Source organism: Bufo bufo, chromosome 2 (assembly GCF_905171765.1).
Source record: "Bufo bufo chromosome 2, aBufBuf1.1, whole genome shotgun sequence".
Classification (NCBI taxonomy): domain Eukaryota; kingdom Metazoa; phylum Chordata; class Amphibia; order Anura; family Bufonidae; genus Bufo; species Bufo bufo.
In genome coordinates, this window is record NC_053390.1 from 815,590,696 (window position 1) to 815,602,703 (window position 12,008).

A 12,008-nucleotide genomic window follows, 5' to 3' on the forward strand; every position below is an offset into this window, starting at 1 on the left:
TGTGGTATTTCCTGGTGGGCTAAAGGACCTTTCTGATGTCATCCGCCCATGTGACCAGTGGGGGAGCAGCTGAAGGAGCAGAGAGCAGTGTTCCTATGCTTACCACAGAGAAGTCCGGTTGGAGTATGGTGAGGCCTAGCTGTGTGTGTGTATTCCTGTCCTTGGGTGTCTGTCCCTTTATGTGTGTCTGTCCTCCCCGTGTGTGTGTGTGTCTGTCCCTGTGTGTGAGTATGTCCCTGTATGTGTGTCTGTCCCTGTGTGTGAGTAGTGATGGACGAATATCGGCCGGGACAATTTGCGAACGCGATCGTGATCAAATGTTCGCGAACTGCAAGTTCGTGGCGGGCCCCATTCACTTTAATGGCAGGCAAACCTGAAAAACCTTCAGATCATTATTGCAGCCACCAAATACTTACAAGAAGTGCACATATCGTCCCAAAACATAGACACTGACATACCAGAGGGGGATCAAAGGCAAAAATTCCCACAACAAATTAGCATTTTAATCAGGGGCCATTTTTATGCATCTCAAAGGAAAACTGTCAAAAATGTGGCCTGCTGGAGCCTAGAAAAATTTTATTTTAGGCCACGGGAGTACAGGCCCCAAACATTAGGCATTCACCGGACAGAAAACATCAAGTGGTTTTGTGGCTGGAGGTATATTAGACGGTCATTGGATCACAATTTTACTGCAGGTGTCAGGGCAAAGACCCCTACTCTGATTTATGCTGAGTTCCAAATTAGTATGGCATATAGGTATCGAGTACTTGGAAGAATTGAATAATACAATCATCAAGGTTGTTTCCAAACAAGTCTCTGTTTATTTCTTATAGAACGCAAATAGTTATACCACATTAGGACCTGTTCCGGTTATACACCCACACACTTATCACAAAACATCTGGACATATATATATATATATATATGCTTATGAAACAGAAGATGTAAATGTCAGTTAACCGCAGACTTTCTATATAAAAAACGAGACATACATTTATCAAAAGAGAGGAAGTAGATATATATGGCACACCAAGCAGTTTCCATTTCTCGAGAATAGCAAAGTTGGGGGCTAAGTTACTCCTTCTCTTGTCTGCAGACACACACACAGAAGTCACTGATCTCTCAACTTCAAGAAAAAGGTCATACTATGTAAATTGGCCGCTGCAGACACAAAGATGGAGTCTCATCCTTCACACAGGCCAGTACAAATAGATGTCAAATACATATGTTTAAAAGAACAAAAAATATAAAATTGGATTAAAAGCATGGCTAACAAAATCCCCCCTCTTGAAAAAGCCCCAAATGATAATAGTTGAAATTCGATAACACGTGGTCATCGTCAACATGTGTTGAATTCCTCCGAGGTCCCAAACATTAGGCATTCATCAGACAGAAAAGAACAAGTAATTATGTGGCTGGAGGTAGATTAGAAGGTCATTCAATATCATTTTTACTGCAGGCCAGTGTAGTACAGGCCCCAAACATTTGGCATTTACCGGACAGAAAAAAACAATTTATAATGTGGCAGGAGGTATATTAGGCGGTCACCGTATAACAATTTCACTGTTGGCCAGTGTAGTACATTCCCCAAAAATTATGCATTCAACGTACATAAATGATCAAGTGATTATGTGGCTGGAGGTATATTAGACGGTTAATAGATATCAATTTTACTACAGGCCAGTGGACTACAGGCCCCAAAAATTATTCAATCACCATACAGAAAAGCACAATTGATAATGTGGTGGAGGTAAATTAGGTGGTCACCGTATAACAATTTTACTGTTTGCCAATTAGATTACAGGCCCCAAAAATTATGCATTCACCGTACATAAATGATCAAGTGATTATATGGCTGGAGGTATATTAGACGGCCATTCAATATCAATTTTACTATGGGCCAGTGTAGTACAGGCCCCAAATATTAGGCATTCACCAGACACAAAAGAACAAGTAATTATGTGGCTGGAGGTATATTAGATGGTCATTAGATATCAATTTTACTGCAGGCCAGTACAAATAGATGTCAAATACATATGTTTAAAATAACAAAAAAATATAAAATTGGATTAAAAACATGGCTAACAAAATCCCCACTCTTAAAAAAAAGCTAATGACAATAGTTGAAATTCGATAACACGTGGTCATCACAGGTGTCGAATTCCTCCGAGGTCCCAAATATTAGGCATTCACCAGACAGAAAAGGCCTTTTATGCCGGTGTATTTACCTAAGACAGGGACCATTATTTGTTCTTGTGTGGTGACGGATATTTGTGGGCTGGCCTGAGGAAATTAAATTAAACGTGGTCGTCACAGGTGTTGAATTCCTCAGAGATCCATGCCTCATTCATTTTTAGAAATGTGAGGTAGTCCACACTGTTGTGAGCTAGGCGAGTGTGCTTATCAGTCACAATCCCCCCTGCTGCGCTGAACGTCCTTTCGGACAGGACACTCGACGAGGAGCAAGCCAAGAGTTTCATGGCAAATTGTGACAGCTCTGGCCACAGGTCAAGTCTGCACACCCAGTAGTCCAGGGGTTCCTCACTTCTCAGAGCGTCCACATCGGCCATTAACCCAATGTAGTCAGATACCTGTGGGTCTAGGCATTCCTTGAGGCTGGATCCGGAGGGCAGCTGTCGATGGGTTGGATGCAAGAATGACCTCATATCCAAAGTGACCAATACATCTTCAAACCGCCCTCTTCTTGCATGCGCTATAGGATTGGTACTCGCAACTGTTTCTCTGTGGGTGTAAACTCCTCTACCAACGCCCTAACCAACAGAATGCAGCATCTCTCACAGCAAGGCCTGAAAATGCTGCATTCTGACAGCCCTCTGTGATGCTGGTAACATGTCCACCATTTTCTGTTTGTACTGGGGGTCTAAGTTCGTTGCCACCCAGTATTGATCCTTTCCCTTTATGCTTTTTATACGGGGGTCCCTCTTCAAAACACTGGAGCATATCGGCCCCCATTTGCACAAAATTGGAAGCGGTGGAGCGTCCTGGCTCTTGCTCATCAACCAGGAGAATGTCGTCCTCCGCCCATCCACGAACAACACCAAGGATCCCAGAAAATTTTAAAGCCTGCTCTTCTTGCTCCTCCTCCTCCTACCCCCAGGCACCTTCCTCCTCTGACTCCTCTTCAGACTCCTGCTGACTTGTCTCAGATGGAGTAGCCCCCTGGGAATTCATTCAGCATTGTGACTTCCTCATATTTCTGCTCCTCCACGGCTTGATCAATGACACGACACAGTGCACACTCCATAAAGAAGGCGTAAGGTACGATATCACTGATGGCACCCTGGCTGTGACTGACCAGTTTGGTGATCTCATCAAATGGCCGCAGAAGTCTGCATGCGTTGCGCATAAGTAGCAACTGGCGCGGTGAAAAATAAACAAGCTCCCCAGAGCCTGTCCTGCAGCATAGCTCGTACAGGTAGTCGTTAACGGCACATTTATGCTGGAGCTGCCTATCAAGCATATATAATGTGGGGTTCCAGTGCGTCAGGTAGTCACAAAACAGACGTCTGATGGGCAAGTGGTGTCGTCGCTGAACGTCAGGAAGGTGAGCCATGCCCGTGTAAGATCTTCTAAAATGGGTAGAGATTTTCCTGGCCTGCCGCAAGACATCCTGGACCCCGGGGTATTTGACCCCGGACGTGTGTCATGCACGGCACGTGTGTCATTTTGCCCTGTTTCAGCAAGCTCAGTAGATTGGCACCGTTGTCGCACACCACTTTACCAACTGTCAAATTGAGCGGGGTTAGCCACTGATTGTCCTGTGACTGCAAAGCTGAAAGGAGTTCAGGACTGGTGTGGCTCTTGGCTTCCAGACACAACCGCCACAGCACAGCATGGCAACGTCTCACCTGTCATGTCGAATAGGTTCTGGGAAGCGGTGGGGGTGCAGCGGAAGAGGCAGTAGCAGTGGAAAAGGAGGAGTCAGCCGAGGAGGAGACAGAGGATGGAGTAGAAAGAGAAGAAGAGGCAGCCCTGCATGCAATCTGTGGCGGTAACATCAAATCCACACAGGTGCAACAGGTTACATGCTTGACGGCCGTCAGAAGGTTCACCCAGTGGGCAGTAAAAGTTATGTACCTTCCCTGTCCGTGTTTGCTAGACCACGTGTCTGTGGTCAGATGTATCTTGGCACCGACACTGTGTGCGAGAGATACATTCACTTGCCGCTGAACATGGCCATATAGCTCTGGGATGCACTTCTGGGAGAAATATTTCCTCCCAAGTACCTTCCATTTTCTAAAGGCATCCGAGTCCACCAATTTATATGGCAGTAGTTGGCGGGCTAGCAGTTCCAACAATCCATCAGTCAGCCGTTGGGCAAGATGATTATCCGGCATCATAATTTTTTTATGCTCGAACATTTGGGCCATGGAAGCCTGCCTTGTGCCAGATGAACGAGACGACTGCACGGTGGAAGGTGGAAGGTGGAGTGGAGAACAAATGGGAAGATAAAGGAGAAGGAGAAAGAGAAGAGGCAGGACGTGGAGCGCTGGAAGTGTGGCTTTGTGAGTTCTGACGGCATTGCTCCCACTGGGCTCAGTGATGGGAGGCCAGGTGCCTTCTTAAAGAGGACCTTTCATCAGAATCAAGTATGTAAACTGAATATACATACATGGAGAGCGGCGCCCAGGGACCCCCCTGCACTTACTATTATCCCCGGGCGCCGCTCCGTTCTCCGGTGATAGCCTCCGGTAAAGTCATAGTTAGGCTCCACCCATTTGAGCCTGCCGGCGTCTCTTTCTCCTATGCTGTAGCGCTGGCCAATCGCAGCGCTCAGCTCATAGCATTGCTAAGAGCTGAGCGCTGCGATTGGCCAGAGCTACAGCATAGGAGAAAGAGACGCCGGCAGGCTCAAATGGGTGGAGCCTAACTATGACTTTACCGGAGGCTATCACCGGAGAACGGAGCGGCGCTCGGGGATAATAGTAAGTGCAGGGGGGTCCCTGGGCGCCGCTCTCCATGTATGTATATTCAGTTTACATACTTGATTCTGATGAAAGGTCCTCTTTAAGGCTGTCGTCCCTAGGTGAGTGTTGGGCTTACCGCGACTTATGCATTGACAGCACATACTGCCGATGGCAACACTATTATCAGCAGATGACACGTTAAAAAAAGCCCACACTGAGGAGCCATGTGCCGGCATCCTGAGAGAGAAAGATGTGACCGTGCATGGTGGATGGCTCGCTCCAGATACATTTGCAGTCTGTTTTTTACCTACTGTGCACTGCGAGTACTGCCTGCTTCTCCTCCTTCTCCTCTCTATCTGCTGCTCCATCTCTCCCTTTGAACTTCCCTCCTCTTCCTCTCTTGTGGGCACCCATGTGACATCCATCGACATGTCATAATCGTCACCTTCACCACCACTGACATTAGAGATCTTTGAGTAAGGAGCAACAGCGGGGACCACCCTCCTTGGGCTGATCTTGGTACTGTAGTCAGACCAATGGGTGGCGGCCGTTGCTACCTCCTCTTATTCATCCGATGCGAATTATGGCTGCGCATCGGTAAGGTCTGGGAATTGATGGGAAAATAAATGGTGGTGGTGGTGTCTTTGGGGTGCACACAGCAGAGAGTGAGGAGGGTGCAGCTACAGAGGATGAGAAGGATGCAGTAGCGGAAGTGAGCCACTCAACCAAATCTGGTGCGCCCATTGAAGTTATCGCACGTGCCTTCTCCAACTTCCCAATTAGGCTCCAGCCTGGTGCACCTGCCCGACCCCTACCATCCCTGCGGAGCGGTCTGCCTCTTCCTCTGCCTGTCATTTTCTAAATAACCCTCTGCCTAAGTCTGCAGAGAAGAGCAGTATTTGTAGAAGAAGGTATATTGCATCCCTCAATCAGTATTTGGTGGGAAAAGGTATATAGCAATAGCACCCCTCAATCAGTATTTTGTGGAAGGAGGTATATGGCACCCCTCAATCAGTATTTGGTGGAAAAAGGTATATAGCAATAGCACCCCTCAATCAGTATTTTGTGGAAGAAGGTATATGGCACCCCTCAATCAGTATTTGGTGGAAACAGGTATATAGCACCCTCAATCAATATTTGGCTAAAACTAGTATATGGCACCCCTCAATCAGTATTTTGGGGAAGCATGTGTATTGCAGCGCTCAATCAGAATTTAGTGGAAGAAAGTATATAGCAATAGCACCCTTCAATCAGTATTTAGTAGAAGAAGGTAAGTGGCATCACTCAATCAGTATTTGGCAGAAACAGGTATATAGCACCCCTCAATCAGTATTTGGCGGAAACAGGTATATAGCACCCCTCGATCAGTATTTTGCGGAAACAGGTATATGGCACCCCTCATTCAGTACTTTGTGGAAGCAGGTGTATCACAGCCCTCAATCAGTATTTGGTGGAAGAAGATATATAGCAATAACACCCCTCAATCAGTATTTTGTGGAAGAAGGTATATGGCACCCCTCAATTAGTATTTGGGGGAACTGGTATATAGCACCCCTCAATCAGTATTTAGCAGAAACAGGTATATAGCACTCATCAATCAGAATTTTGTGGAAGAAGGTATATCGCAGCCCTCAAGCAGTTTTTTTGGGGAAACAGGTACAGTACAGACCAAAAGTTTGGACACACCTTCTCATTCAAAGAGTTTTCTTTATTTTCATGACTATGAAGGCATCAAAACTATGAATTAACACATGTGGAATTATATACATAACAAACAAGTGTGAAACAACTGAAAATATGTCATATTCTAGGTTCTTCAAAGTAGCCACCTTTTGCTTTCATTACTGCTTTGCACACTCTTGGCATTCTCTTGATGAGCTTCAAGAGGTAGTCCCCTGAAATGGTCTTCCAACAGTCTTGAAGGAGTTCCCAGAGATGCTTAGCACTTGTTGGCCCTTTTGCCTTCACTCTGCGGTCCAGCTCACCCCAAACCATCTCGATTGGGTTCAGGTCCGGTGACTGTGGAGGCCAGGTCATCTGGCACAGCACCCCATCACTCTCCTTCATGGTCAAATAGCCCTTACTTTCAAAGTTTTCCCAATTTTTCAGCTGACTGACTGACCTTCATTTCTTAAAGTAATGATGGCCACTCGTTTTTCTTTACTTAGCTGCTTTTTTCTTGCCATAATACCAATTCTAACGGACTATCAGCTGTGTATCCACCTGACTTCTCCTCAACGCAACTGATGGTCCCAACCCCATTTATAAGGCAAGAAATCCCACTTATTAAACCTGACAGGGCACACCTGTGAAGTGAAAACCATTTCAGGGGACTACCTCTTGAAGCTCATCAAGAGAATGCCAAGAGTGTGCAAAGCAGTAATGAAAGCAAAAGGTGGCTACTTTGAAGAACCTAGAATATGAGATATTTTCAGTTGTTTCACACTTGTTTGTTATGTATATAATTCCACATGTGTTAATTCATAGTTTTGATGCCTTCATAGTCATGAAAATAAAGAAAACTCTTTGAATGAGAAGGTGTGTCCAAACTTTTGGTCTGTACTGTATATCACACCCGTTGCAATTAGTTACTCCAATAGCATTTGTCACTCTATCTAGCTGCGGTATCGATAGAACCGCACACAACTGCTGCACAATACAAATACACTATAATATAATTTCTATGTTAGGAAGTGTTTTATAAGTATATCACACCCCTCTATATCACACCTATGTGGCTCTATTAGCTAGCGTTTGGTGTCCCTAACTGTCCCTGCTCAAAAATGCAACCTCTCCCTACACTGGCTAAACACATAATGGAAAATGGCTGCAAGATCGGGTTCTGTTGTGGGGTTGGGGGTGTGTCCATGTGCTGAAACGTCTCAATTGGCTGTCCTGTCCCACCTGATGGATGTGTCATGGGTCAAAGTTCGTCGGTAAGCAAAAAAATCTGGCGCAATGCGAATATTGCCATATATTCTCGAATATCGCCATATGTTCTCATGTTCGGCGAATCGCGAACGAACAAAGTTCGCCACAAAACGACCGCCGGGGGAACAGCAAGGCCATCTCTTTCCGTCACCATAGAGTCCCATTGTAAAAAATAAAAAAAATTACACGTTAACGTATACGTTTTGTTTTAACAGACTTTGCAGGATACAAAAGCAAAGCGTGCTGCGCTTTTGCATCCCTTTTTTCCAACGTATACATTAAAACGCAAGGCAAAAATGTGATGTGAACCCTCTCTTACATATGCACACATATGATGCCAGGATAGTCATGGAGGCGGGGGCCCCATACAAAATTTTGCTGTGGGGCCCAGTCAGTTCTAGCTAAACCCCTGACTGTTGCATTTATTTGTGGAGAAAGACTATAGTGGCCTATTTCAGTACAAAATGAAAAATATATACACATTTCACTTCTGCAGTTATATGTGGCGAAAGCGTTCAGTGTCCTATTTAATTACCAAAAGGAAAAAAATATACGCACTTCACTGTTGCATTTATTTGTGGTGAAAGACTTTAACGGCCTATTTCAGAACAGAAAGAAAAATAAAATATATCCGCATTTCACTACTGCAGTTATATGTGGTCAATACCCGGAGCCAGTGGGTGAATTACAGGAGCGTGATGTCTCACGACTCACAGACTACTCGCCAGTTACCTTCAGCATGTAACCATGCTAGCAATGGGAGGAGTCTGCGAGTCCCACTCAAGACTGGATGATCTGGCCCTGGCCTCGCAGGTGCACCGAAATGTAGCCTGTGGATGGAAAACAGGCACATTTAAATTGGAGTTTATACACCTCCAGGCATCTCTATATACAAACAATCTGAAAAGATAGCATGGTGTTAAACAGGCAGGAAGTGCTCAAACCCATATGCAGTTGTGCATATATATACAGGGGAGCAAATCCTGCACTTGTGGCCCGTTGTAATGGCGATCCCCAGCAAAAATGTATACAGTGGAGGATGCCCGCAGTGGACCACAAGTGCCACAATAAACATCCTACACAAGATAGCAATTACAGTCAGGTCAATAAATATTGGGACATCTACACAATTCTAACATTTTTGGCTCTATACACCACCACAATAAATTTGAAATAAAACAAACAAGATGCGCTTTAACTGCAGACTGTGAGCTTTAATTTGAGGGTATTTACATACAAATCAGGTGAACGGTGTAGGAATTACAACAGTTTGCATATGTGCCTCCCACTTGTTAAGGGACCAAAAGTAATGGAGAAATTGGCTTTTCAGCTGTTCCATGGCCAGGTGTGTGTTATTCCCCTTATTATCCCAATTACAATGAACAGATAAAAGGTCCAGAGTTCATTTCCAGTCTGCTATTTGCATTTGGAATCTGTTTCTGTCAACTCTCAAGATGAGATCCAAAGAGCTGTCACTATCAATGAAGCAAGCCATCATTAGGCTGAAAAAAAAAAAAAAAAACATCAGAGAGATAGCAAAAACATTAGGCGTGGCCAAAACAACTGTTTGGGCTCAGCAACACCAAAAGACCTGAAAGACCACGGAAAACAACTGTGGTGGGTGCCGAAGAGTTATTTCCCTGGTGAAAAAAACACCCTTCACAACAGTTGGCCAGATCAAGAACACTCTCCAGGAGGTAGGTGTATGTGTGTCAAAGTCAACAATCAAGAGAAGACTTCACCAGAGTGAATACAGAGGGTTCACCACAAGATGTAAACCATTGGTGAGCCTCAAAAACAGGAAGGCCAGATTAGAGTTTGCCAATAGGGATGAGCGAACCCGAACTGTATAGTTCGGGTTCGTACCGAATTTTGAGGTGTCCGTGACACGGACCCGAACCCGAACATTTTCATAAAAGTCTGGGTTCGAGTTCGGTGTTCGGCGCTTTCTTGGCGCTTTTTGAAAGGCTGCCAAGCAGCCAATCAACAAGCGTCATACTACTTGCCCCAAGAGGCCATCACAGCCATGCCTACTATTGGCATGGCTGTGATTGGCCAGTGCAGCATGTGACCCAGCCTCTATATAAGCTTGGGTCACGTAGCGCCGCACGTCACTCTGCTGTTACAAGTGTAGGAATAGGTTGCAGCTGCGACGTTAGGGCGAGATTAGGCAGTGATTAACTCCTCCAAAAGACTTCATTCAGTGATCGATCTACAGCTGTGGATCATTGAACTGCTGCTATTCAATTGCTCAGTGTTTTTAGGCTGCCCAGAGCGTTTTTCAGTCACTTTTTTCTGGGGTGATCGGCGGCCATTTTGTGGCTTGTGGTGCGCCAGCACAAGCTGCCACCAAGTACATTTAACCATCAATAGTGTGGTTATTTTTTGCTATATCCTACATCAGGGTCAAGCTGTCATCAAGTGCATTTAACCATCAATAGTGTGGTTATTTTCTGGCCATATACTACATCAGGGGCAAGTTGAGCCTGTAACCCAGCGCCTAAAAAATAGGCCTCACATTTATATTCATCCAAATCTGTCATTACTGTTTTAGCTGGTCAAGCTATTTAGTGTCCGTCAAAGCACAGTTTTTGTTCTGGGTTGAAATACAATTCCCAATTTTGCAATTCTCAAAATTAGTGGTTTCTGCTGTATCAGGCCTACTTTAAATCTATCCCTAAAAGGGTATATAAGATTCAAGGTGCTGATAGGGTAATTCTCAAGAACTTCACACACACGCTACAGTGCAGATCCAAGTCTAATTCTATGATTAAACGTATACCTGTCACCCAGCGCCTCAAATTTATATTCAGCTAAATCTGTCGTTACTGCTGTGCCTGTATTAGTGTAATACGGTACCTAAATAGATAGCCAGATAGTGTTAGGTGTCTGTAAAAAAAGGCCTGAATTTGAATTCAATACATTGGCCCGAATAATATTTTTCTTATTGTGGTGAACGGTAACAATGAGGAAAACATCTAGTAAGGGACGCGGACGCGGACATGGTCGTGGTGGTGTTAGTGGACCTCTGGTGCTGGGAGAGGACGTGGCCGTTCTGCCACAGCCACACGTCCTAGTGTACCAACTACCTCAGGTCCCAGTAGCCGCCAGAATTTACAAGCCATATTTGGTGGGGCCAATGCCGTTCTAAGGATGGTAAGGCCTGAGCAGGTACAGGCATTAGTCAATTGGGTGGCCGACAGTGCATCCAGCACGTTCTTATTATCTCCCACCCAGTCTTCTGCAGAAAGCGCACAGATGGCGCATGAAAACCAAGCCCATCAGTCTGTCACATCACCCCCATGCATATCAGGGAAACTGTCTGAGCCTCAAGTTATGCAGCAGTCTCTTATGCTGTTTGAAGACTCTGCTGCCAGGGTTTCCCAAAGGCATCCACCTAGCCCTTCCCCAGGGGTGGAAGAGATAGAATGCACTAACGCACAACCACTTATGTTTCCTGATGATGAGGACATGGGAATACCACCTCAGCACGTCTCTGATGATGACGAAACACAGGTGCCAACTGCTGCGTCTTTCTGCAGTGTGCAGACTGAACAGGAGGTCAGGGATCAAGACTGGGTGGAAGACGATTCAGGGGACGATGACACATAGAATGAAGGTCGTGCCACTGACTTTCACAGTTCGGAGGAAGAGGCAGTGGTGAGACCGAGCCAACAGCGTAGCAAAAGACAAAGAGGGAGCAGTGGGCAAAAGCAGAACACCCGCCGCCAAGAGACTCCGCCTGCTACTGACCGCCGCCATCTGGGACCGAGCACCCCAAAGGCAGCTTCAAGGAGTTCCCTGGCATGGCACTTCTTCAAACAATGTGCTGACGACAAGACCCGAGTGGTTTGCACGCTGTGCCATCAGAGCCTGAAGCGAGGCATTAACGTTCTGAACCTTAGCACAACCTGCATGACCAGGCACCTGCATGCAAAGCATGAACTGCAGTGGAGTAAACACCTTAAAAACAAGGAAGTCACTCAGGCTCCCCCTGCTACCTCTTCTGCTGCTGCCGCCTCGGCCTCTTCTGCTGCTGCCGCCGCCTCGGCCTCTTCCTCCGCCTCTGGAGGAACGTTGGCACCTGCCGCCCAGCAAACATGGGATGTACCACCACCACCTGCGTCACCAAGCATCTCAACCATGTCA